We start from the raw sequence: 21,740 nt of genomic DNA on the forward strand, positions 1-21,740 counted from the left end.
GGCATGAGCTACCATGCCTGGCCATCTGCTTTTGCCTTAACACCATTCCAGGCGAGAAGTGCTGGGCACTGGATGCCCCCTAGAAGCAACCCCCAGCCAATACCTGTCAGGAATCAGTGACTGTCTCACGCAGCTCCTTGGCCTTCCCCCGGTGGGATGTTCTTGCTGCCTCCCAGAGTTCCCCGGTGGGAATGGCTCCAGTTGCCCATGGTGGGCACTTGCTTGCCATTGGACTCTTTATTAGCTTCTTTCCCTTCCTTGTCTCAGTCCTCCACCCCAACGCTGGGATTAGCTCCCAAAGAAACGACTTGTATTGGAGTCCTTCTTCAGGGTCTGGTTTTTGGGGGGCTCCAGCCACGACAGTAGGTGGTTGTTGCCGAAGTTTTCAGAGGTGAATCTGTTTGGGGGCTGAAAGAGTATTAAAAAGAGAACAGGGCCGGGCGCGGTGGCTCAAGCCTGTAATCCCAGCACTTTGGGAGGCCGAGACGGGCGGATCACGAGGTCAGGAGATCGAGACCATCCTGGCTAATATGGTGAAACCCCGTCTCTACTAAAAATACAAAAAACTAGCCGGGCGAGGTGGTGGGCGCCTGTAGTCCCAGCTACTCGGGAGGCTGAGGCAGGAGAATGGCATAAACCCGGGAGGCGGAGCTTGCAGTGAGCTGAGATCCGGCCACTGCACTCCAGCCTAGGCGACAGAGCGAGACTCCGTCTCAAAAAAAAAAAAAAAAAAAAAAAAAGAGAACAGGATGCTTAAGCGCAGAAGAGGTAAATGTCATTGGTGTAAATGTTATTGGTTTTTTGTTTGTTTGTTTGTTTGTTTGTTTGGAGACAGAGTCTTACTCTGTCGCCCAGGCTGGAGTGCAGTGGGGTGATCTCGGCTCACTGCAAGCTCTGCCTCCCGGGTTCATGCCATTCTCTTGCCTCAGCCTCCAAAGTAGCTGGGACTACAGGCGCCTGCTACCATGCCCGGCTAATTGTTTTATATTTTTAGTAGAGACGGGGTTTCACCGTGTTAGCCATGATAGTCTCAATCTCCTGACCTCATGATCCGCCTGCCTCGGCCTCCCAAAGTGCTGGGATGACAGGCGTGAGCCACCACTCCGGCCGGTAAATGCTATTGGTTCTAAGATAAAACAGCGTTAGAGGCCGCTGTGTTTGGGATTGTCTACATGGATGTCAAATTGAGCCCAGATGTCATAGGTGGTGACCTAGAGAAAGAGACCATGAACCAACAAGGTGGTTCCACAGGGGTGCTGGGTAGATGAGGCAGATGACATGACCCAAACAAAGAGGATTTTACACAAGGGATGTAAAGTAATGTCTAGGCACAGGAAGGGAGACCAAGGGCAATGCTGACTCCTCCTTCCAGATTTAGGATATGCAGGAGAAATAGCTGTCCCCATTAGAATGGTTCTAAGTTTTTAAAAATAAACTGTCCCTACATGAGAACAGGTGACCAGTCTACAGTGGGTTGGAGATATAGGGAAAGACTTTACAATAAAAAGGACAGGAGGTTCTGGATGAACCAAACAGGACAACGTAGTAAAGGGGGAGAAACAGCAACCAGGGATTGTGCATCTTGAGCAGTGCCTCAGAGTGAAAAGCTCCAAACCGCTTCTGGTGCAGCTTCTGGCATGACGCCGAGAACCCAGCACCCACAGCCATGCAGCCCAGGTGTCATGAAATTGGAGAAATTGAGCGGGGCAGTTGCTCTGGAGGTCAGGCAGCCACGGACCACTATTCCAGGCTGTCTCTGGCATTAAGTGCTCCAAGGACTTTCCCCAAACAGGGGCCAGCTTTATACTTACATCATGCAATACTTAAAACGACTTATGCACAGTATACAGTTGTGTGAAAATGTGCAATGTAATCATCCATGCCCATCGTTTGGCAGCACTGCCTTTTTAAAAATTCAGGCCTCTGTTTCTATCAAAATCTCTGTCTTCATTCTCCTCCTCCTCTTCCTCCCTCTCCTCCCCTCCCGCCTTTATCAAAGTAAACTGAATTAGCCTCCAGCAGGTGGGCATTAAAAGATTGTTACTATCTGTGCAGTGTTCATTTTGAAAAGGAATCTGCTATGTAGCAACTTCTGAACTGGGCTCGCTTTGTGCTCTTTGAGGCACCACAGAAGTCAGTGTAGAACAGTTCGAACTAATACTCTCCTGCCCAGAAAGAACCAAGAGTCCTGGAAAGACAGCCCTGCACTGCTCTGCAGACTCCCCCTCAGGAATGAAAGCTGCCTGCTAGCAGAGCCGCAGTGTCCATCCCCTACAAGGACTGAAAAGAGCCTCTTCACTCAGAGTCACAGACCCATCTCCAGATGTCTGCATTCCACGGCTGACCTCCACGGGGGTCCCAGGCCACAGTGAGTCAGCTTTGCAAGGCCATCCCGCCTTCAGAGCTCCTGAGGTCCTGGCTGAGGCCTTTATCAGGACTGTGCCACAGCTCAGCTTCTCTCCCTTACTTCATCCTGCTCCTTCCCTTCTCCTTTATGATGTAAATCCCCAAAAACACTCCCCAAGACACATCCTTTATTTCATCATCACAGAGATCTGAGGAGCTACACATGGTGTCACTGCCGAATAAGGACAGTTTCAGAAATCTGATCTGACGCTGCAACATTGGTTTATAAAAAATATCGTACTGGCCGGGCGCGGTGACTCACGCCTGTAATCCCAACACTTTGGGAGGCTGAGGCAGGAGGATCGCTTGAGCCCAGGAGTTCGAGACCAGCCTGTGCAACATGGCAAAACCCCGTCTTTATAAAAAATTAGCCAGGTGTGATGGCACGTGTTTGTAGTCCCAGCTGCTCCAGGAGGCTGAAGTGGGAGGACTACTTGAGCCCAGGAGTTGGAGACTGCAGTGAACTATGATCACACCACCATACTCTAGCCTGGGCAACACAGTAAAACCCTGGCTCCAATATATACATACATATATATATGTATATAAGATACATATATACATATATTGTGTGTGTGTGTGTGTGTGTGTATATGTATGTATGCCAGGTGCAGTGGCTCATGCCTGTAATCCCAGCACTTTGGGAGGCCGAGGCAGATGGATCACTTGAGGCTAGGAGTTCGAGATCAGCCTGGACAACATGATGAAACTCTGTCACTACTAAAAATACAAAAATTAGCTGGGCGTGGTGGCGCACACCTACAATCCCAGCTACTTGGGAGGCTGAGGCAGGAGAATCACTTGAACCCGGGAGGCGGAGGTTGCAGTGAGCCGAGATTGCACCACTGCACTCCAGCCTGGGTGATAGAGCGAGACTCTGTCTCAAAATAAATTTAAATAAATAAATAAATAAATAAAAGAAATAAAAGAAAATATAATACCAGTTTACTACATATTGAAGGAGGAAGGGAAAAGAGTTTGTGCTAACTCATTTGACCTTGGAATTAAATCCTTACTTTATGTTTTCTCCAGGGAAGACGTATTCTGAAGAACACGGAGATAAACTGTGATAAGAGCTCATCAGCCCAGGATTTGGGTGAGGTAGATTCTGGCCTCCATTGTGATGTTAACTGGAATACACAACGTTATCTTCATCTGCATCCACTTTTAACTTCTCCAAGGTAACTTCTCTGTGAGAACTGCCAACTCATAGGGTAGCCCTGGCTGCCATTTTTGGAGTCCATGCCATGTTCTGACATCTGGAATTCAGCAGTTGTGCTCTTTCTCAGAAATAGAGCTATCATCGCAAAGAAAGCTATTTTGGTGGGAAACTTTAAAAGATGGCTTAAACTATTAATTCCACCCTTAAAATTTTTTAATCACAGGCAACTTTTAAATATAAATACAAGTAGTCTCCAGTTTTTGAACGAAGTGTATCATATATGTAATTCATAATTCATTACCGGCCATGTGCAATATAGCTCATGCCTATAATTCCATCACTTTGGGGGGCTGAGGTAGGAGGATCACTGGAGCTCAGGAGTTCTAGACCAGCCTGAGTAACATAACAAGACCTCGTCTCTACTAAACATAAAAAATTAGCAAGGCATGAGGGCGTGTACTTGTAGTCCCAGCTAATCAGGAGGCTGAGACGAGAAGATGGATCGAGGCTGGGAGATCGAGGCTGCAGTGAGCTATGATCGCATCACTGCATTCCACCCTAAGCAACAGAGCAAGACCCTGTCTCAAAAAAATTAAAATAAAGTAAAAACAAATGAACAAAAAATTCGCTACCTCAATGGAAGCAGCAGTATAAATAAACATTAGTTCAGCTCAGTAAAAATATCTTGAATGCCTACCGTGTCCCTATCACTATGCAGACTCCAGAGGTACCAGCTGTTTTTCCTAAGCAGCTGGTAATTTTGCAGAGAGAAGCTTCCTAGGCCAAAGCATAAAACCCTATTCAACCCATAGACAACTCTGGTACCTCTAACCATCACTCGTAACACCTTTTTACTAAGGAAAAAACATGTTCTTAGTTAAACCTCTGGGTATCAGGCTGGTCTCGAACTCCTGGGCTCAAGCGATCCTCTCTCTCTCTCAACTCTTGGAGTGAATTTGGGAAAGTCTATAGATACTTCCAGAAAGCAGAAACTTGCTTAATGGAAAATACTGTCCAATACTTTTATTACTGAGCAAGATAAAAAAGGGTCACCGTACAAGCATTATGGTCAAGTTGTGTTCGGCAGTGTTAAGAGGTATTGCCCGAAGGCTCCATGACCACAGAAGTTTGGGAAAGAGTAAGTTTTAACAAGTTTCTTCACTGAGAAGCTTATTAAATACTTCAATATATTATTATGCCTTTTATATCTCAAAAAGACAAAAACCATAATGCAAGCATACTTAATACCACTGAACTGCACACTTAGAAACATAGTCATGGGCCAGGTGCAGTGACTCACGCCTGTAATACCAACACTTTGGGAGGCTGAGGTGGGCAGATCACTTGAGGCTAGAAGTTCGAGACCAGCCTGGACAACATGGCGAAACCCTATCTCTACTAAAAATACAAAAATTAGCCGGGCATGGTGGCATGTGCCTATAGTCCCAGCTACTTGGGAGGCTGAGGCAGGAGAATTGCTTGAACCTTGGAGACAGAGGTTGCAGTGAGCCACGATTGCACAACTGCACTCCAGCCTGGGTGACAGAGCAAGACCCTGTCTCAAAAAAAAAAAAAAAAAAAAAAAGGAAAGAAAAAAGAAACAGTTGTTTTGCTTAATGATGAGGATACATTTGGAGAAGTGCATTGTTAGGCTATTTCTTCATTGTGTTAACATCAGAGAGTGTACTCACACAAACCCAGACACTATAGCTTGCTACACACCTAGGCTACATGGTAGAGCCTATTTCTCCTAGGCGACAAACCTGTACAACAGGTTACGGTACTGAAGACTATAGGGAACTGTAATACAATGGTAAACTTCTAAACATATCTAAACATATCTAACATATCTAAACATAGAAAATATAAATATATGATATTATAATCTTACAGGAACACCATGATGTATGAGGCCCACTACTGACCAAAATGTCACTATGCAGCACATGACTGTAATTAAGATGGTACGATGGTACATTCTAAGTTATGTGTTTTTTTAACCACAAATTTTTTTTTTTAATGAAAACAAGAGGAAGCAGTTTCTAAGATTCTTTGACTACAGAACTATGTTGTGCGCAGTGTTTCTCTTGGGAATAAGAGTATAATGACTGACCACGTTGATATTCTCAGTGCTAAGGGCATTCCTGGGATGTAGGGCTTGTAGTGATAAAACCAGAGCATTCTAGGCAAATACAGACAGTTGGCTACTCTACCTAAAGAAGCCCTGAGCACAACTTGGAAATATTTCTGTGTGTCAATAAATTTGGGGGCGATTAGAATAGAAAAACAAAGGTGGTTAGACAGGGCATGGTGGCTCATGCCTGTACTCCCACCACTATGGGAGGCTGAGGTCAGAAGACTACTTGAGGCCAGGAGTTTGAGACCAGCCTGGGCAACATAGAGAGACACCATCTCTACAAAAATGTTAAAACTGGGCAAGGTAACACACGCCTGTAGTCCCAGCTACTCAGGAGGCCAAGGCAAGAGGATCACTTGAGCCCAGGAGTTTGAGGCTGCAGGGCACTGAGGGCAGATGAAGGCTGGAATCCGCTACACCCATCCTTGCCACCTCCATCTCCACCGCCCATTTAGATGTATGGGCTGGGCTTTAGCTAGGAATCCATAAGTTAGAGTTGCTTCTGGTGGATCTGGAATTGGCCTGTTTTGTAATACTGATGAGTCTACACCAGAAGGAAATTCATACTTTTCCTCCAGATAAACTGAGACATAAGAAACCTTTTGACCTACCCAGAGTTCTGAAAGAAGACTGCTAGAGCCAAAACTTAACGTTAAGTCACAAGAATCCCAGTGCACTCTGCCAATTTTCTTAGTTCACTTATATCTACTATGATAATGGCTAGAAGAAAGCAAAAGAGCGAATTGGGTAATAACTGTCTCAACCGGCTAAAAGATGACCTCTCCATCCCTGCTTAACTTTAGGAAGTGTTCCACTGTAAAAGAGCAACTTGACAGGCTGAGCCTGGAGGTGACAGCATACAGGACGCGTGCAGCCCCCACGTGGGTGCATTTTGTGTCATCGTGTCTGGAATATCAAGTTTGAGCACGTATGCAGCAAGGATGCCCTTCAACTAAAAGTTGCGTCCTCAAATTGGGGCTTCCGAACTCAGCGTGGCGGTGTTATGAATCAGGTCAAAAGTGCTTTTCCTTAGAGCCAAGTTGAGAGGCCTCTGCCATCTGCATCTGTGCTTATGAGCAACACATGTGGTCTCTGAGGGGGCTGCAGCCAGCACACACTCCACATTTACATTCAGAACCCAGGACAAAGCCTTTCACACTTGCATGACAAGTGCTTTCTGAAATGAATACAACTGCATACTTCCTTCTTGGGCTCGCAGTAATGAATGAGTTCATACATGGATGGATGATCTTGTGGCTGGCTACAAAGAATCGACTAAAACCCGGGGAAATGCAGATAGATTAAAAAGGAGTGAGACACGGGTCCTTCCTATGCTCTCTGTTTGTCCAACAAATTGGAAGTCCTCTAGTGGCTGTCGGAGTCCCAGCAGCCCAGAGGAAAGTGCGAAAAATCTCCCCAAATGAGTAATTAGGTCGCCGGACCCAGTGGTTCAGGCCTGTAATCCCAGCACTTTGGAAGGCTGGAGTGGGCAGATCACTTGAAGTCAGGAGTTCGAGACCAGCCTGGCCAACATGGTGAAACCCCATCTCTACTAAAAACACAAAAATTAGCCAGGCGTGGTGGTGGGCGCCTGTAATCCCAGCTACTTGGGAGGCTGAGGCAGGAGAATGGCTTCAACCCGGGAAGTAGAGGTTGTAGTGAGTGGACATTGCACCACTGCACTCCAGCCTGGGTGACAGAGTGAAATGAAAGAGAAGCAAGGAAGGCAGGAAGGCAGGAAGGCAGGAAGGCAGGAAGGAAGGGAAGGAGAGAGAAAGGAGAGAAGGGAAGGGAAGGGAAGGGAGAAAGGAAGAAAGGAAAGGAGAGGAGGGGAGGGGAGGGGAGGGGAAAGAAGGGGAGAGGAGGGGAGGAAGGAAGGAAGGAAGGAAGGAAGGAAGGAAGGAGGGAGGGAGGGAGGGAGGGAGGGAGGGAGGGAGGGAGGGAAGGAAAGAAGGAAGGAAGGAAGGGGAGAGAGTAATTCGATCAACTGCGCTGGCCCCTGCCAGTTCACTTTTTCAAAAGTCAACCTCCTCAAGTCACCGTCTTCTGTTTCTCAAAGGCTTCGCATACAGAAGGTGCTGTGACTACAGCGGATGCTCTGGAAACTGCTGGAGATCTGCAGTCTCCATTGGTCCTAGTGAGGGGAGACCTTTGACTCCGTCCTCGTGGGGCTTTTTCCCTAAGAGAAGAAGGTATTGTCCCACTTGATGAATTTGGGGGAAATGTATATTAGAGAACGTGTACAGCAAGGTCAATAGTAACAACACAGACCCTAGTATAAGCATTCCATCATCTGCTTATTATAACTTCTCCAGGCTGTGAGAAATTAGCATCAAGGCCAACAATGCGTGCTCACTACTCTGAATGAATGGTACTTGACATTTGCTAGGAGAATTGGCGAAGCAGCCATTGGCCAAAAGGACACAAACACACATAGAACGAAAATAATTCTTATTTTATTTTCATTCAGATGAGTAAGTCAAACTGTTTTCATAGCTGTTTGTCCAAGTAATCTTCCTCCCAGGAGGTGCTTACAAAGCCATTGAATTCCCTGGGTTTCAGCTGCAGTAATGAGTCGTTAGCCACCATGCATACAATCAAAAGAGAAAGACAACTTCAAAGACAATTAGAAGAACATTTACCTAAAGAACAAAAATAAGGAAAACCAAGCATCTCAAAAGTCAGTTTGCTAATCCGACAGTTTACATTAAATGGGTGATTTTATTGATTCTATCCCTAATTTGCTGTAAGATTTTACTTAGTTCCCTTAAAACGGCAGCATGGGGGATGCAGGGGCTCATGCCTGTAATCCCAGCACTTTGGGAGGCCAAGGCAGGCCGATCACTTGAGGTCAGAAGTTCGAGACCAGCCAGGCCAACATGGTGAAACCCCCTCTGTACTAAAGATACAAAAATTAGCTGGGCATGGTGCAGGCGCCTGTAATCCCAGCTACTCAGAGGCTGAGACGGGAGAATCAATTGAACCGGGGAGGCGGAGGCTGCAGTGAGCCAAGATCATGCCATTGCACTCCACCCTGGGCGATAAGAGTGAAACTCCGTCTCAAAAAAATAATAATAGTAAAATAAATAAATAAAATGGTAGCATGAAATGTGTTTTTCCACTGAAAAGCTTTAGCATATTTATTAAAAGTGCTCTCTCTCTCAGGCACACACACCACACACCCCCAGTTACTGTCATCCCCCAAATTAACATGAAATAGATTAGCATGAGTATTTTATTTGTTTCTTGTGAAACTGGTTTTTTGCATTTCCAAATGCATTTCATTTCATGTTGTTTTATGATGAAGAGATTAATGCCATCAGTGTAGAAATATTTTCTACACTGGTCAAAATAAAGTTCAAAAGGAAAGGATGACTTTTTTTTCTTTTCTTTTTTTTTTTTTTTTTTTTTTTTTTTTTTTGCTTTCAGGTTCAATGAAAATAAAATGCAGACCTTATAAGCAGACACTGTGATTTTTTAATAAAGAGGGGCAGTTTTTACAGGAAAAAGAACCCGAGGGAAGCTATTGGCAGTTTGTGAAACGATGGTTATGGTGGAATTCGTTTTTCTGCACATTAGATGTTTAAAACAGCTGGTTTTCGTTGTTGTTGTTGTTGTTTTCCTGAAACAATCTTGTTCCCCACAATATGTTCCTGGTATTCAAAATGGCTTTTGCTCATACTTTTTGGAAAATGCACTTCAGTTTCCCAATTTATTCATTTATTAGTTAGTTCATCAATTAGTTTATTCATCAATTAGTTCATCCTTTGTGGAAGACAGTGTGGCGATTCCTCAAGGATCTAGAACCAGAAATACCACTGGACCCAGCCATCCCATTACTCGGCTTATTGTTGATTTCTCCGAATGTGAATTCCACTCCTGGACACACGACCTTCTTCTCAGAAATAAAACAGAGTTTTCCCTTGCACTTCTTTATATGCTTTTTCTCCGACTTTTGCCATGTGGTACCAACTGGAAGTGCTGCTTCCTGCTTTTGGTTTTCCTTCATTTTATTTTATTTTTCAAGCTGGGTCTCACTCTGTTGCCCAGGCCGGAGTGCAGCTCAACCATCACGGCTCACTGCAGCCTTGACCTCCTGAGCTCAAGCAATCCTCCTTCCTCAGCCTCCCGAGTAGCTGGGACCATAGGTGTGTGCCACCACCCTTGGCTTTTTTTTTTTTTTTTTTTTTTTTTTTGTAGAGACGGAGTCTCCCTGTGTTTCCCAGGCTCGGTGTTTTTCAAATATTTGAAAATATAAAAGTCATTCTTAGCCCACAGGCTGAACAAAAACAGATGGAAGACCAGATTTAACCCATGGGCAGTGGTTGGCCAAACCCTTGTATATCCCATGCCATGCCCTACTACTCCAGACTTAAAAGTTATAATTTTAGAATAAACTTTAGTTATATTTTTGTCATGTCAGAAGAGTGCATATATTTTCTTTTCTTTCTTTCTTTTTCTTTTTCTTTCTTTTTTTTTTTTTTTTTTTTTTTTTTTTTTTGACAGAGTTTTGTTCTGTCACCCAGGCTGGAGTGCAGTGGCATGATCTTGGCTCACTGCAACCTCTGTCTTCTGGGTTCAAGTGATTACCCTGTCTCAGTCTCCTAAGTAGCTGGGATTACAGCTCATGCCACCACGCCCGGCTAATTTTTGTATTTTTAGTAGAAACGGGATTTTGTCATGTTGGCCAGGCTGGTCTCGAACTCCTGACCTCAGGTGATCCACCTGCCTAGGCCTCCCAAAGTGTTGGAATTACAGGCGTGAGCCACTGCACCTGGCCTGAGTATATACATTTTCATAGACAAAAACATATCTTGGAAATACTTATCAGGAATGTGTGCATATGAATTACAAAATGTAAAAAGCTTCAACCCCTGCCCATGTGTGGCAAGAGGTGATCCTCACAGAAGCCGTCAGGGCATGACTTCATTCTAGATGCTGTAAGTAGCAATAATAAAAGAGGAAGCAAACACATGCAGCTTCCGGAATTCAGACCCTGGAGGAAGGAGACAGGTGGCCTTGAGTGAGGATATGAGGAACACAGTCAAGGAGAAAATGCAGCTGGTGAGTTATAAACATCCAGGGGCAGACATAGTTAGAAAGTTAGGAACCTCAGTCCTTTAATGGAACCGAGAAACCAGAGGCCAGTAGGAAACGGCTCCAGGAAGAGCGAAACTTGATAAATGTCCTAGACGTCAGTGAGAAAGATCCGTTTGTTTTGTTTACACTGAAAATTTTTAAATTGCATGACTTTTTAGAGCACGTTTACATTTTTTTTTTTTTTTTTTTGCCTAGAATTAGATCCAAAGAATAAATGACCTATTCAGCCTGAAGGGATTTTAGGAAAAAATAACTTTTTTTTTTTTTTTTTTTGAGACGGAGTCTCACTCTGTCCCCCTTGCTGGAGTGCAGTGGCCGGATCTCAGCTCACTGCAAGCTCCGCCTCCCGGGTTCAGGCCATTCTCCTGCCTCAGCCTCCCGAGTAGCTGGGACTACAGGCGCCCACCACCTCGCCCGGCTAGTTTTTTTTTTTGTATTTTTTAGTAGAGACGGGGTTTCACTGTGTTAGCCAGGATGGTCTCAATCTCCTGACCTCGTGATCCACCCGTCTCGGCCTCCCAAAGTGCTGGGATTACAGGCTTGAGCCACCGCGCCCGGCCAGGAAAAAATAACTTTTTAAAAAATTTATATATTTTGTTTGTTTGTTTTGTTTTTGAGACAGAGTCTTGCTCTGTCGCCCAGGCTGGAGTGCAGTGGCGTGATCTCAGCTCACTGCAAGCTCCACCTCCCGGGTTCACACCATTCTCCTGCCTCAGCCTCCCGAGTAGCTGGGACTACAGGCGCCTCCCACCACACCCAGCTAATTTTTTTTTTTTTTTTGTAATTTTAGTAGAGACGGGGTTTCACCGTGTTAACCAAGATGGTCTTGATTTCCTGACCTCGTGATCCGCCAGCCTTGGCCTCTCAAAGCGCTGGGATTACAGGTGTGAGCCACCACACCTGGCCTAAAAAATATATATTTTAAAAAAAATAAAGGCAGGGGTCTCACTATGTTGCCCAGCCTGGTCTTGAACTCCCGGGCTCAAGTGATCCTCCAGTCTCAGCCTCCCAAAGTGCTAGGATTACAAACGTGAGCCACTGCACCACACCAAGAAAAAGTATCTTAATGACATATTTTCATGTGTGTTTTTCTTCAGCCCTCTGGATGCCAGCTCTCCTTCCCACTGGGCACCTCCCTGCAGCAGTTTCTCGTTATGACTTTTGGGAGCTTTTACAGATGTGAAATCCTCCTCTTTAATTTAAGTCTATGTCCACTAATTTGGTCCTCCACAAAACTGATGAAAAACTAGTGCACATTCCTCACATTAAAACTTGTCATTTACCTAAAGATTGTCATTAAACCCCCCTCGGTCTACTTTTCTCCTGACCAAACAACCCCAAGGCCTTGAACACTTTCTTATAGAACCAACCGTCATCGTTTAAAACATTTGTGTGCCTCCTATTTCTTTACAACATTTTTTAACAGCAGAAACAAACCCCCAAAATGCATTTTCTAGTGAGGCTTGGAGTAAGGTGGATTAGAGAAAGAATACACAAAGAAGAATGATTTCCTAAACTGCACCCATTGTACTTCTGGCATCTCAGTACCATGCTGGGCTTTTTCCCACAGAATGGCTACATTTCTGAGGAGTATTCATTTAGTAAACCGAGTTCTCTGCACACAGGTCATTTTGCCAGTAAACTTGTACCTTGTAATAATCTCAGCAACAACAGTAATAGCAGCATCTAACTTTCTTGCCCTGTGTTAACGGCTGACAGCTGCCCTCTGCGGTTGGTCTATCATCATTTGCATTTTACAGCGGAGGATCCAGGCTTGGAGAGGTTCAGGAACTCTCCTGAGATGATCCTGGCTGTGAATGGTGAAGCCTGGGTTGTAATCTACAGCTGGATCCCTGGATTCTCACTCTTGAGTGCCACGCTGTATACTTCTCAGTGTCGATCTGTGGATTGAAATTAGCAGTATCTGCCGGGCGCTGTGACTCACGCCTGTAATCCCAGCACTTTGGGAGGCCAAGGCGGGCGGATCATGAGGTCAGGAGTTCGAGACCAGTCAGGCCAACATAGTGAAACCCTCGTCTCTACTAAAAATACAAAAAAATTAGCCAGGTGTGGTGGTGTATGCCTATAATCCCAGCTGCTTGGGAGGCTGAGGCAGGAGAATCGCGTGAACCCGGGAGACGGAAGTTGCAGTGAGCCAAGGTCGCGCCCTTGCACTCCAGCCCAGGCAACAGAGCGAGACTCTGTCTCAAAAAAAAAGAGAAAGAAATTACCAGTATCTGTATTAGTCATCTCAGACTGCTGTAATAAAAATACCATAGACTGGGTGACTTAAACAATAGACATTTATTTCTCACAGTTCTTAGGAAGTCTAAGATCAAGGCACTGGCGGGTCTGGAGTCTGGCGAGGGCTCTCTTCTGGTTTGTAGACAGCACTCTCCTATCTCCACTGAGAAGAGCACTAATCCCGTGATGTGCTCCCCTCTCATGACCTCATGTGACCCTAACCACCTTCCAAAGTCCCCATCACAATGGGGATTAGGGTTTCAATATACAAGTTGGGGTCAAGAAGGGAGGACACAAACATGCAGCCTGTAACACTACCTCTTCATACTTCAAAAAAAATGCAGGTTTTTGTTTGTTTAACGCTCTTTTTTTTTTGTTTGTTTTGAGACAGAATTTTGCTCTTGTTGCCCAGGCTGGAGTGCAATGGCGCGATTTCAGCTCACTGCAACCTCCACTTCCCAGGTTCAAGCAATTCTCCTGCCTCAGCCTCCCATGTAGCTGGGATTACAGGCATGCGCCACCACACTCGGCTAATTTTGTATTTTTAGTAGAGACGGGGTTTCTCCATGTTGGTCAGGCTGGTCTCAAACTCCCGACCTCAGGTGATCCGCCCATCTCGGCCTCCCAAAGTGCTGGGATTACAGGCGTGAGCCACCGAGCCTGTTTAACACTTTTTAATTTTTTTTTAAATTATAGAGATAGGGTCTCACTATGTTGCCCAGGCTGGTCTCCAACTCCTGGGCTCAAGTGATCCTCCCCCCTCAGCCTCCCAAAGTGCTGGGAATATAGGCATGAGCCACTGCACCTGGCCTCTTTTTATACGTACCATGTTTGTGTTACTCCATTCTATTTCCTTCAACAACAATTTCCCAATTTATCAAGGTAATTTTCAAATTTATACTGGTTCTCAGTCTAGAGAATTAGCAACTCCATCTAATTAAGTAACATCTGCAGTTTCAGTCAGTATATTTCCATTATCTTCATTCCTTTTATGGAAACTTAAAATTTTAACTTCAGGCTGGGCATGGTGGCTCATGCCTATAATCCCAGCACTTTGGGAAGCCAAGGCGGGAAAATCACTTGAGCTCAGGAATTTGAGACCAGCCTGGGCAATATATCGAGACCTTGTTTCTACAACAGCAACAACACCACCACCACCACCAAAAATTAAAAGTTTAAACTTCAAGTTCTGACTCTTAGAAGCAACATTGTATTCTAGGCATTATTGTAAGCATGTTCTATGCCTTAACTCCTTTGCTACTTTCTAGGGCCCTAAAAAGTAAATACACTTGTTCCTTCCACTGTTCGATGATAGAGGCACAGAGTGGTTGTATAACTTGCTTAAGGTCACACAGCTAGATGTTTGGCCCCACATCTTTACAAGTAGCTTTAGATTCAAAAAATATGCTATGCACATCTTGTTGCCAATTCTCTTTTCAATAAATAATCCCTTTCCAATCAAGAATTTTAGGGAAAAATTGGATCATTTTTCTAATGTTATTTATCCATTTTCCTGCTAATAGTAATTTAGGTCTCTAACTTTTTGCTTTGGGAAAAAAAGATTCCTCTAAAATCATTCTTTATATTTTATTGTGAAAGGGTGATGAAGGATACATATAGTTTGATGCCATTTGCATTTAATATATCTAAAACATTATTACACATTGTTTTAGGAGACATATATATGTTATAAAAGATGAAGGCTGGCAAGGGTATAATAAACGTCCAAGTCAGGATAATGGTTACCTTGGATGGGGAAAGGGCAGGGATTGGGACGAGGTACACAAGAAGCTTCAATCTTATTTTTAATTTTTTTTTTTTTTTTCCTCTCAGGCTTAGTGATGGCTGTATGCAGCTTTTATATTATTTTCTACATCTTTTTGAATGTTTGGAATTTTTATAATGTTTACAGTGAGGTGGGGGAGGAACTTAAATGTGAATTCATATACATAGTAGGAAAAAATGCTGATGGCCAGGAAGGTTTCTGAACCTTGGTCTACAACAAGCTCTTGGCTTAAATTGGGCAAGCTGTTCAATCCAGTCCTCTTTCTTGAACTATAAAAAAAGGGTTGTATGGGCTGGGCACGGTGGCTCACACCTGTTGGGGGCCAAGGCGGGTGGATCACCTGAGATCGGGAGTTCCAGACCAGCCTGACCAACACGGAGAAACCCCGCCTCTACTAAAAATACAAAATTAGCCAGGCGTGATAGCGCATGCCTATAATCCTAGCTACTCAGGAGGCTGAGGCAGGAGAATCACTTGAACCCGGGAGGTGGAGGTTGCGGTGAGTTGAGATCGCGCCATCGCACTCCAGCCTGGGCAACAAGAGCAAAAGTCCGTCTCAAAAAAAAAAAAAAAAAAAAAAAAAAAAAAGTTGTACTAAAATAAGGGTAAGCAAGCTATGTCTCCTATGTCTCCTTAGTTTTGTAAATAAAGTTTAATTGGTACATACCCATGCCCATTCATTCACATATTTTCTATGGCTGCTTTCACCCTACAGTGGCAGGGTTGAACAGTTGCAACAAAGACCTTGTCACTGCTTGCAAAGTCTGAAATATTCACTCTACGGTGCTTTATAGAAAATGTCTGCTGGCCGGGCGCGTGGCTCACGCCTGTAATCCCAGCACTTTGGGAGGTGGAGGCGGGTGGATCACGAGGTCAGGAGATCAAGACCATCCTGGCTAACACGGTGAAACCCCGTCTCTACTGAAAATGCAAAAAATTAGCCAGGTGTGGCGGCAGGCGCCTGTAGTCCCAGCTACTGGGGATGCTGAGGCAGGAGAATGGTATCAACCCGGGAGGCAGAGCTTACAGTGAGCCGAGATCGAGCCACTGCACTCCAGCCTGGGCGACAGAGCAAGACTCCGTCTCAAAAAAAAAAAAAAAGAAAAAAAGAAAATGTCTGCTGGCCCCTGCAGCGGAGAACCAGCAGTCTCCTTCAGCTCCGACATTTGATCATTCTCTAAGATCTCTGAGACTTTTGTACCAATGGTGTACTGGTAACACCAGTTTTCCATACATATAAATTATGTTCATTTATGTAAGCATTTAAATTACAGATAAGATTAAAGAAACTTTAGGCCAGGCGCGGTGTCTTACGCCTGTAATTCTAGCACTTTGGGAGGCTGAGGAGGGCAGATCACCTGAGGTCAGGGGTTTAAGACCAGCCTGGGCAACATGGTGAAACCCCGTCTCTACTAAAAATACAAAAATTAGCCAGGCGTGGTGGTGGGCGCCTGTAATCCCAGCTACTCAGGATGCTGAGGCAGAAGAATCACTTGAACCCAGGAGGCAGAGGTTGCTTGAACCCGGGAGGCAGAGGTTGCAGTGAGCCGAGATCCGGCCACTGCACTCCAGACTGGGTGACGGAGCAAGACTCCATCTCAAAAAAAAAAAAAAAAAATTAAAGAAACTTTAGAACTTAAGAACAATAACCGTTTGTTATTGTTCTGGGAGGATGTGAGCACAGACGTCTTCCCCTAAAAAGAATACAGCCTGAAATGAATTAAAGAAATGGGGCCAGGCGCAGTGGCTCACGCCTCTAATCCTAGCACTTTGGGAGGCCAAGGTGGTCAGATCACGAGGTCAGGAGATCGAGACCATCCTGGCTAACAAGGTGAAACCCCATCTCTACTAAAAATACAAAAAATTAGCCTGGTGTGGTGGCGGGTGCCTGTAGTCCCACCTACTCGGGAGGCTGAGGCAGGAGAATGGCATGAACCGGGGAGGTGGAGTTTGCAGTGAGCTGAGATTGCACCACTGCACTCCAGCCTGGGCAGAGCAAGACTCCATCTCAAAAAAGAAAAAGAAAAAGAAATGGCCATGGCCAGGTGAGGTGTCTCACGCCTGTAATCCCAGCACTTTGGGAGGCCAAGGCGGGTAGATCACCTGAGGTCAGGAGTTCGAGACCAACCTGATCAACATGGAGAAACCCCATCTCTACTAAAAATACAAAAAATTAGCTGGGTATGGTGGCACATGCCTGTAATCCCAGCTACTCGGGAGGCTGAGGCAGGAGAATCACTTGAACCTGGGAGGCAGAGGTTGCAGTGAGCTGAGATCATGCCATTGCACTCCAGCCTGGGCAACAAGAGCGAAACTTCATCTCAAAAAAAAAAAAAAAAAAAAAAAAAAAGGAAAGAAAAAGAAATGCCCATAAGCCCCAAGCATTGATTCTAACACCTTCAAGATGGTGTATGTTGTGTGATTTCTGTGCAATTTGTGAGTAGTTAGGCTTAATGGGTTTTGCAGAGATGTTTTGGGATATAGGTACTTAATCTTTGCATAAAATTTCTACTGCGAATAGAGGACTCATTAAGCAATTCACCCTCTGAACAAGCAATACATAATAATGATCAAGAGCAGGGATTCAATTGCAAGGACTAGAATATTGGCTTAACACCCTTTCTGCCTGTGCATCTTGGGCAATTTTGCAACCTCTCTAAGCGTCATCTATGAAATGGAGCCATGCTAGTATGTACCTTATTGGGTTGTTGTGAAAACTAAGTTATATAATTCACTATAGACTATTTAACATAATGTTGAATAAATGTTAGCCGTTATTAGCTGGACATATTTAGGACATAATACAAATTCTGAAATGTTTTTAAAAGCACAACTTCTAGTATCTGCTTTCAGGACTGACAAAAGATATGAGAGAAAAGTGGAGGGTAGAAGGCGATGTAAGCATATCTGTACCAGTTGAGACATCTGTATAGAGCAAAGGTACTAAAGCAAGCAGACCTGAAGTTGGCCATACATCAATGGCGTTCAGGAGACACAGAAGGAAAGCGTCGGTGGCACCCTGAAACGGAATCCATCATCCACAATCATGTGGACCATCCATGACTGTTCCATCAGGAGAAATACAAAGATCTCTTCCTGCCTTCCCAAGTTGAGCACAAAGTCATGACTGCTATGGTTTGGCTGTTTTTGGCTCCAAACCATGGCAGTCCTGGCCTCCAAAATGCATGTTGGAACTGAATCCCCTGTGCATCAGTGTTGGGAGGTGGGGCCTGTGGGAAGTTGTTTGGGTCCTGAGGCTCTGCCCTCATGAATGAACTAATGCCACTATAAATAGTGCTCGTGAGCGTGGGTTTGCTCTTCCACTTTTCCGCCACGTGAGGACCTGGAGTTTCTCCCCTCCAGAAGATGCAGCATTGGAGACACCATCTTGGCAGCAGAGAGACAGGGCCCTAAGCTGCCAGTGCCTTAATCCTGGACTTCCCAGCCTCCAGAACTGTGAGAGAATAAGTATCTATTCTTTATAAGTTACCCAGTCTCAACTATTCTCTTACAGCAGCACAAAATGAACTAAGAAAATTACATTGATGTGTGGCCAATTAGCAGTCATTGGAATAAAAGCAAGCATAAACAGATCACATAACACAAAATATTTACAGCGTGACTTTGGGCAAGTCACTTAGCTGCTCTATAATTTCATTTCCTTACTGGGCATCACTTTCTCATGGAAAAGTAATACAAGCCACATAACATAATTTTAAATTTTCTACTAGTGACATTAAAGTAAGTTAAAAAAAAAAAAAGTGGATGAAATTGTTTTCCTTTTTTTTCTTTCTGGATGAAATTAATTTAAATAATATATTTTATATAACCCACTACAGCCAGAGTAATATAATTTCGTTTTTCCTTTTTTTGTTTTTTGTTTTGTTTTGTTTAGAGACAATGTTTTGTCTGTCATCCAGGCTAGAATGCAGTGGCATGATCATAGCTCACTCCTGGGCTCAAGCAATCTTCCTGTCTCAGCCTCCTAAGTAGATGGGACCGCAGGAGCCCACCATGGCCCAGTTAATACATTTTCTTTATCATAGACTTTTTAGAGACAGGATCTCACAGTGCTGCCCAGGCTCATCTCCAACTCCTGACTTCAAGTTATCCTCCCACCTTGGCCTCCCAAAGTGATAAGATTACAGATGTGAGCCACTGTACCCGGCCAGTAATATCATCAATATGTAACAAATATTAAAATATAATGACATATTTTACATTCTTTCCTTCATACTAAGACTTCAAACTTGGTTTGTATTTTACACTTACAGCGCATCGCAAAGATGCTGCAGGCTCGATAGTCACAGGTGGCTAGTGGCTACCCGTTGGACCATGTTGAATAAGGACACACCTCGCTCTTAGAAAACCACTGATTCCTAAGACCACACTTTAGGGAAGAGGACAATGACAAGGATAAAAACTGTACATTATTCGTCTGTGAGTATTTAAACCACACCAATAAAAGATAATGAATCTTGCCTTATAATAAAAGGGTAAGGATTTAAAATCAGAGCCCAGGAAGACTTCCATCATGAGGAGGCTGCCATAAAGAACCATCAAAAAAATTAATTTTATTTTAATTTTACTGTATTGTTTATTTTTGAGACAGAGTCTTACTCTGTCTCCCAGGCTGCAGTGCAGTGGCTCGATCTCAGCTCACTGCAACCTCTGCCTCCAGGGTACAAGTGATTCTCAAGCCTCAGCCTTCCAAGTAGCTGGGACCACAGGCATACACCACCACACCTGGCTAACTTTCGTATTTTTAGTAGAGATGGGGTTTCTCCATGATGGCCAGGCTGGCCTTGAACTCCTGTCCTTAAGTGATAGGCCTGCCTCAGCCTCCCAAAGTGCTGGGATTACAGGCATGAGCCACTGGGCTTGGCCTGTCAAAGAAACTAAGTTTTAGATTAACTAATATGACTTGATGCTGAAGAAATGTAGTTCTCCTTTTTATTTATTTACTTACTTACTGACTTACTTATTTTGAGATGGAGTCTCGCTCTGTCGCCCAGGTTGGAGTGCAGTGGCACGATCTCGGCTCACTGCACGCTCTGCCTCCCGGGTTCACACCATTCTCCTGCCTCAGTCTCCCGAGTAGCTGGGACTACAGGCGCCCACCACTACATCCAGCTAATTTTTTTTTTTTTTTTTTTTTTTTTTGAGTCGGAGTCTTGCTCTGTCGCCCAGGCTGGAGTGCAGTGGCCAGATCTCAGCTCACTGCAAGCTCCGCCTCCCGGGCTCACGCCATTCTCCTGCCTCGGCCTCCCGAGTAGCTGGGACTACAGGCGCCCGCCACCTCGCCCAGCTAGTTTTTTGTATTTTTTAGTGGAGACGGGGTTTCACCGGGTTAGCCAGGATGGTCTCGATCTTCTGACCTCGTGATCTGCCCACCTTAGCCTCCCAAAGTGCTGGGATTACAGGCGTGAGCCACCTCACCCGGCCAGTTCTTTTAAAAAAATTACTAGGTTTTCTTTAGTTTATCAACACTTCATAATTTAGCAAAAACCTGTATAAGAATTGTCAGGCTGGGTGCAGTGGCTCACGCCTGTACTCCCATGACTTTGGGAGGTCAAGGAGGGTGGATCACCTGAGGTCGGGAGTTTAAGACCAACCTGACCAACATGGAGAAACCTTGTCCCTACTAAAAATACAAAATTAGCCAGGTGTGGTGGTGTGTCCAGAATTGATTCCTTCTGGTGGGTTCTTGGTCTTGCTGACTTCGAGAATGAAGCCGCAGACCCTCACGGTGAGTGTTACAGTTCTTATAGATGGTGTGTCTAGAGTTTGTTCCTCTGATGTTCAGATGTGTCCACAGTTTCTTCCTTCTGGTGGATTCGTGGTCTGGCTGACTTCAGGAGTGAAGCCCCAGACCTTCCCAGTAAATGTTACAGCTCATAAAGATAGCGTGGACCCAGAGTGAACAGCAGCAAGATGTATTGTGAAGAGCAAAAGAGCAAAGCTTCTACACCTTTGAAGGGGAACCAAGCAGGTTGCCACTGCTGGCGTAGGTGGCCAGCTTTTATTCCCTTATTTGGCCCCGCCCACATCTTGCTGATTGGTCCATTTTACAGAGTGCTGATTGGTCCGTTTTTACAGAGTGCTGATTGGTGCATTTACAAACTTTTAGCTAGACATAGAGTGCTGATTGGTGCATATTTACAGAGTGCTGATTGGTGTGTTTACAAACTGTTAGCTAGACACAGAGAGCTGATTGGTGCGTTTTTACGGAGTGCTGATTGGTGCGTTTACAAACCTTTAGCTAGACACAGAGTGCTGATTGGTGCATTTTTACAAAGTGCTGATTGGTGTCTTTGCAAACCTTTAGCTAGACACATAGTGCTGATTGGTGTGTTTACAATCCTTTAGCTAGAGAGAAAAGTTCTCCAAGTCCCCCCTCAACCCAGAAGCCCAGTGGGCTTCACCTCTCAGTGGCACATGCCTGTAATCCCAGCTGCTCGGGAGCCTGAGGTAGGCGAATCGCTTGAACTGGGGAGGCGGAGATTGCAGTGAGCGAGATTGCACCATTGCACTCCAGCCCAGACAACAAGAGCAAAACTCCGTCTCAAAAAAAAAAAAAAAAAAATATATATATATATATATATCTTATTCCCAACAGCTAAACAACTGAAAACAAGCCAAATGTCCCTCAGTGGGCAAATGGTCAGACACACTGTGGTCTAGCCATACCACGGAATAGACAACAACTTGAATGCATCTCAAGGGAATTATGCTGAGTGAAAAAATAGTCCATCTCAACAAGTTATGATTCCACTTATATAAAATTGTACAATAACCAAACTATAGAGATAGAAAACAGATTGGTGATTGCCACAGGTAGGTGTGGGAGGAAGAGAACTTGGGTGTAAACATAAAGGGGTAGCTTGGGCTAATGGCACAATTCT

The 21,740-nt window shown here is 44.6% G+C and overlaps 1 protein-coding gene and 1 pseudogene across 44 annotated transcripts in view; one reads left to right on the forward strand and one right to left on the reverse strand.

The window, feature by feature from the left end:
- BASP1 (brain abundant membrane attached signal protein 1) overlaps nucleotides 1-21,740 on the reverse strand; it is a 1,209,505-nt gene that overhangs the window by 126,052 nt on the left and 1,061,713 nt on the right. The gene's annotated exons all lie outside the window — the stretch shown is intronic.
- The window catches only part of LOC126957185 (uncharacterized), a 107,481-nt pseudogene that overhangs the window by 66,058 nt on the left and 19,683 nt on the right, over nucleotides 1-21,740 (forward strand). The window contains exon 3 of the transcript XR_007726679.1: nucleotides 3,439-3,587. The product of XR_007726679.1 is annotated as an uncharacterized LOC126957185 (transcript). The remainder of the gene's footprint in view (nucleotides 1-3,438; nucleotides 3,588-21,740) is intronic.

Source organism: Macaca thibetana, chromosome 6 (assembly GCF_024542745.1).
Source record: "Macaca thibetana thibetana isolate TM-01 chromosome 6, ASM2454274v1, whole genome shotgun sequence".
NCBI lineage: Eukaryota > Metazoa > Chordata > Mammalia > Primates > Cercopithecidae > Macaca > Macaca thibetana.